General features: G+C 43.2%; 1 protein-coding gene across 4 annotated transcripts in view; it reads right to left on the minus strand.

Moving 5' to 3' along the window:
* gjc2 (gap junction protein gamma 2) overlaps positions 1–6,241 on the minus strand; it is a 237,751-nt gene that overhangs the window by 180,441 nt on the left and 51,069 nt on the right. The window contains exon 1 of one of the 4 annotated variants that reach the window (XM_043690801.1): positions 5,762–6,125. The exons of the other annotated variants lie outside the window; for them this stretch is intronic. The gene's annotated coding sequence lies outside the window, so the exon portion shown is untranslated. Of the gene's footprint in view, positions 1–5,761; positions 6,126–6,241 lie in introns of those variants that run through there. 4 annotated transcript variants of the gene reach the window in all.

Genomic DNA, 6,241 nt, shown 5'->3' on the forward strand with positions numbered 1-6,241 from the left:
CTGGAAGAGCACAGCAATTCAGGCAGCATCCGAGGACAGGCAAAATCGACGTTTCGAGGAGGGTGGGGGTGGGGAGAGAGTGGCATAGAGTACAATAGGTCAGTGGGGAAGGAGATGAAGGTGATGGGTCAGGGAGGAGAGGGTGGAGTGGATAGGTGGAAAAGGAGCTGGGCAGGTCGGACAAGTCCGGACAGGTCAGGGGATCGAGTTTCTGGAGGTTAGAAGCTAGGATGAGGTGGGGGAAGGGGAAATGAGGAAACTGTTTAAATCCACATTGATGCCCTGGGGTTGAAGTGTTCCGAGGCGGAAGATGAGGCGTTCTTCCTCCAGGCGTCTGGTGGTGAGGGAGCGGCGGTGGAGGAGGCCCAGCACCTCCATATCCTCGGCAGAGTGGGAGGGGGAGTTGAAATGTTGAGCCACTGGGCGATTTGGTTGATTGGTGCGGGTGTCTCTGAGATGTTCCCTAAAGCGCTCTGCTAGGAGGCGCCCAGTCTCCCCAATGTAGAGGAGACCGCATCGGGAGCAACGGATACAATAGATGATATTAGTGGATGTGCAGGTAAAACTTTGATGGATGTGGAAAGCTCCTTTGGGGCCTTGGATAGAGGTGAGGGAGGAGGTGTGGGCGCAGGTTTTACAGTTCCTGCGGTGGCAGGGGAAAGTGCCAGGATGGGAGGGTGGGTCGTAGGGGGGCGTGGACCTGACCATAATATCCTGCCAGCCTGAAAAGATCCACTTATTCACTACCCTCTGCTTCCTGTTAGCCAACAATCTCCTCCATATCAATATGATATCCCCAACACAATGAGGTTATATTTTCTGCTATACCTTTGACGTGGCGCCTTATCAATGCCTTCTAAAAATCTAAGAACAATATATCCATTGATTCTTCTTTAACCACATTCCTGCCACATCCAGTCATGGAGGACAATTAAACAAATCACTAACGGGTGGGATTCCACAAGTATCCCCATCTTCAATGATGGAAGATCCCAGTACATCAATGCATAAGATAAGGCTCCAGCATTCACAGCAACCTTCAGCTAAAATAGTTGAGAGAATGATCCATTTTAACCTCCTCCAGTGATCCCATCATTCACAAATACTAGTCTTCAGCCAACTTGATTCACTCCACGTGATATCAAGAAATGGTTGGAGGTATTGGATACTATAAAAGCTACGGGTCCTGACAACATTCTGGCAATTGTACTGAAGGTTTGTGCTCTAGAACCTGCCCCTCTCCTAGCTAAGCCCTTCCAGTATAGTTAAAATACTGGCATCTACTGGCAATGTGGAAAATTGCCCAGATATGTCTGCATTTAAAAACAGGAGAGATCAAACCCAACCACTTATTGCCTCAGTCTACTCTCAATCATCAGTAAAATGATGGAAGATTTAATCAACAGTGCTATCAAGCAGCACCTGCTCAGCAATAACCTGCTCAGTGACACCAAGATTAGGTTCTGCCAGGATCACTCACCTTCTGAACTCATTACAACACTGTGTACGATCTACAAAGATGCACTACAGAAATTCAAAGATCCTTAGGTAGCACTTTCCAAACCCATGACCACTTTCATCTTGAACAACATGGGCAGCCGTTACATGGGAACACCCCCTCTTTTTGAATAAAAAAGTAACATTAGCTATTTTTCAATCCATATAGACATTCCTTAAATCTCATGAGTTCTTGAAAATTGAAACCAACGTACTGGATACCTCACGGGGTACTTTGTCACCCTACGAATGAAATCCATTGTACTGTTGAGTACATTGAAAACCAACAATGTACTCAGCAGTACTTCCCTGGTAATTATAATTTTCTTGATTTCCACCCTCCCTTTCAATTGCTGATTTTGGGATATTACTTGCATCATCTCTAGTGAAGACAAATGCAAAATATCTAATTGGTTTGCCTGTCATTCCTTATCCTCTATTATTAATTGCCCAGAATCTCTCTCTTTTGAACCAACACTTACTTTGTTAACACTTTTTTAAAAATATCTGAAGAAACTTTTCCTATCTGTTTTTATATTCTTTGGTTAGGCTTCTCCTGTACTCTAATTTTTCTTTCATGATCTTTCAGTGATTCTTTGCTTAATATTCTATCCAATCCTGTCCTGACACCTACCTTTACACCATTGTGTATTTTCTTTGAGTTGGATACTTTCTTTGACTTTTTTTTTTAAGTTAACCATGGGTGGCAGATCCACCCCTTGGAATTTTTCTTATTTATGGACTGTCTCTATTCTGCACTTTCTGGAATATTTCATTAAATGTTTGCCAATGTACCTCCATTGACCTGTCCCTCAATCTAAAATTGCCAGTTCACATTTGCCAGCGTTACTTTCATATCCTCATTGCTGCCCTTGTTTTATTTCATAATTGTCTTGGACCCACAATTCTCTTCCTTAAATTGTATGTAAACATTAATCATATTGGCCTCCATCAGATCCAAAAAGAAAAATAAAATTCAGCATTGCAAATTGTGTTGCATAATAAGATCTGATTTTTCTCGTATTACCAACAGGGATCGTAACATCTATTCACAAAAAAAGTAGTCAAAAATAGTATCAGGTTGTGGGGCATACTCCCCATTTTGATCACCAAAGTTTAATTCACATTCTGCCAGGATTACTCACATTTGTACCTGAATGAGGTTTGCAGACAAGACCCAAATGCCAGAATACTGGTGCAAATAACTTCCCTTATCATTATGGTTGCTGCTACCCTAAGATTAGTGATTGATCAACAAGATAAGATTAAAATGGTTTTCCATGGTCCTCCGAAGGTTAACTACTCAGATATTTGTCTAGATTACAGTGTCAGCACTATTGTTTGGTGAAATACATGAAGACAGTATGAAACAATAATGCAGGTGTCTGTCCACCTTATTTATGTTCAATATGTTGTATTAGGCATATATTCAGAATTCAAAACATGATAAATTCTTACAAAGAATACACATCAGCTTTTCTGAGCAGATGACTGTGCTCCAGACATGTACACTCAGCAAAACAATATAATTCATTACCAGCCAGCTACCAGAACAAACAAGAAATGACCTTATTTTAAGCCTGATGATAACAACTATTAGCAGCACCAGAGAATTCTACATTAACCAAGCAGCGCTATTGGTAATACAGAACAAAAAGCAATCAATTGCCTAGTGTGTCTGAACAGTGGATTTTAAAGTTCATTTTTGAATTAGAAAAGTCAGCCCTACCTTTGAAAGGTATGAGAAAGCATACATGGAATCAAAATCACAACAAAACTCTGTAGCCTTTTATTTAACAGCACCAGATTACAGTTTAGCAAAGAGCGAAAAAGAATTGATTGTTGAAAATTTTCATGAAAAACAATTTCACAGTCTTTTTTTAGAGAACTATGATAGCCTCATTAAAGCATAGTACTATGGTCTCCTTAAAATACTATTCCAGAAACCCCTTTCAGGAGCTACACCAGGGACCCGCTAAGGAACTATTCTGTGGGTTCCCTTTAAGAAGTGCTCCACGAGCATACTTTTAAAATCTACAGATCCATTTAGGCATATATTCCACAGGTCCCTTTTAGAGAGTACTTCATGCTCTATTTAACAAGTCATTCTACAGGTCCCCTTTAGGGAGCATCCCATAGGTGCCCTTTAAAAAAAATCTACAGCTCCAAGTCGTGCGAAATTCCCCTGGTGCCCTTTAAAAATCTACAGGTTGATTTGGGAGATATTCCACAAGTCCCTTTCAAAGAATACTGCATGCTCTGTTTAATGAGTTACTCAGCCTCCTTGAGGTAACTATTCTATGGGTCAATTTTCATGAGTGTCCTAAAAGTGCCTTTTTAAAAAAAACACTTCTGATCCTTGTAGGGAGATATTCCACAGGTCCCTTTAAGGTCTTTATTGGTCAGTGCACTGAGTATAGGAGTAGGGAGGTCATATTGCAACTGTATGCTGTACAGGACATCGGTTAGGTCACTTTTGGAATACTGCATTCAATTCTGGTCTCCCATCCATAAGATGTTGTGAAACTTGGGAGGGTTCAGGAAAGATTTACAAAGACGTTGCCAGAGTTGTAGTATTTGAATAGGAAGAGGCTGGGCTATTTGCCTTGGAGTTTTGGAGATGGAGGGCTGACCTAATTGAGGTTTATAAAATCATAAGGGGCACAGATAAGGTGAACAGCCAAGGTCTTTTCACCAAGGTAGGAGAGTCTAAAACTAGGGGGCATAGGTTTAAAGTGCGGGGAAAGATTTAAAATGAACCTAAGGGGTAACTTTTTCACACTGGGGGTGGTGCACATGAATTCAGCTGCCAGAGGAGGTGGTGGAGGCTGCTGCAATTACCACATTTTAAAGGCATCTGGATGGATATATGAATAAGTGTTGAGAGGGATATGGACTAAATGCTGTCAACAGGACTAGATTAATTTAGAATATCTGGTCAGCATGGACCAGAGGGTCTGTTTCTGTGTTGTACATCTGTACTTCATGGTGCATTGAAGAAATAGTCCCCTTCAGGAGCTATCCTCAGTGTCCATTTAAGGACAAAATTAAAAATCACACAACACCAGGTGATTTTGGGAAAGCAAATCTTAGCAAGACTTATACACTTAATGGTAAGGTCCTAGGGAGTGTTGCTGAACAAAGAGATCTTAGAATGCAGGTTCATAGCTCCTTGAAAGTGGAATTGCAGGTAGATAGGATAATGAGGAAGGCGTTTGGTATGCTTTCCTTTATTGGGCAGAGTATTGAGTACAGGAGTTGGGAGGTCATGTTGCAGCTGTACAAGACATTGGTTAGGCCACTGTTGAAATATTGCGTGCAATTCTGGTCTCCTTCCTATCAGAAGGATGTTGTGAAACTTGAAAGGGTTCAGAAAAGATTTACAAGGATGTTGCCAGGGTTGGAGGAATTGAGCTAAAGGGAGAGGCTGAACAGGCTGGGGCTGTTTTCACTGGAGTGTCGGAGGCTGAGGGGTGACCTTATAGAGGCTTACAAAATAATGAGGGGCATGGATACGATAAATAGACAGAGTCTCTTCCCTGGGTTCAGGGAGTCAGAACTAGAGGGCATAGGTTTAGGGTGAGAGGGGAAAGATATAAAAGAGACCTAAGGGGCAATTTTTTCATGTCGAGGGTGGTACGTGTGTGGAATGAGCTGCCAGAGGATGTGGTGGAGGCTGGTACAATTGCAACATTTAAGAGGCACTTGGATGGGTAAATGAATAGGAAGGGTTTGGAGGGATATGGGCTGGGTGCTGGCAGGTGGGACTAGATTGGTTTGGGATATCTGGTCGGCATGGACGGGTTGGACCGTGCTGTACATCTCTATGACTAGTTTTCAGAGCACTGCTCCTTCATCAGGTGGTTGTGGAGCATAAGACACAAAATTAATAGCAAAAGATCACAGCATCATGCAACTGAAATGATATATTGAACAACCCTGGATTGTTGTTAAGTCTTTCATCTTTTAGAATGGGTTGCAGGTTTCGGTCTTATTCTCCAGTGCTCCGAAAATAGTGCTTTCAATTAAACCTGTTGGACTATAACCTGGTGTTGTGTGATTTTTAACTTGGTCCACCCTAGTCCAACATCAGATCCTCCACATCATCCCTTTAAAGGAGGTATCCCATGGTTTTAAAACAAACCCTTGCAGTCACCGGTCGGCATTACTCGAAAACGAAGAGAGATTTTTTTTTCTCTCTCTCTCTCTGAAAAGAAGAAGCTTCTGGATTGTCCACATTCTGTTGGTACGGCACTTCACTCACTTTGGTTTGATTTCTTCACCCTCCGGTTGCTCTCAGTGGTGCTTCACTCGATGGATCTCCATCCTCTCACCATCTGCCTCCAGCTTTTAGCACTTCCATCGTCACCAGTGAATAAGTCTCCAACCGTCCCGGCCACTCCCGGATAAATTACTTCACATTGTCCCCGAGGAAATGGGGAGAACTCTCCCCCACCCCCCCGCGACAACCCTCTCAACCGGCCAAAGCGGGCTTCACACACATTTAACTCCAGGCACATTTACAAAAAGAAAGAGTGAAGGCCCGGCGGTGAATACTTTCACCAACTGCCACCCAAGTTCTGACAGGAATATTCCGCCCGAAAGGCGGGCTCCGAGCGCGCGACGGGAGGGAAGGGGAGGGGTCCCACCTGGGCACCGGCTCTGCCCCGCCCCCATATTACCATGCTGAACCTGGCCCCGCCCCCTCACCCCCCCCCCCATCCAGCTCTCTGACCCATGCCCA

The sequence above is a fragment of the Chiloscyllium plagiosum genome, chromosome 5, assembly GCF_004010195.1.
Source record: "Chiloscyllium plagiosum isolate BGI_BamShark_2017 chromosome 5, ASM401019v2, whole genome shotgun sequence".
In the NCBI taxonomy this organism is placed as follows: domain Eukaryota; kingdom Metazoa; phylum Chordata; class Chondrichthyes; order Orectolobiformes; family Hemiscylliidae; genus Chiloscyllium; species Chiloscyllium plagiosum.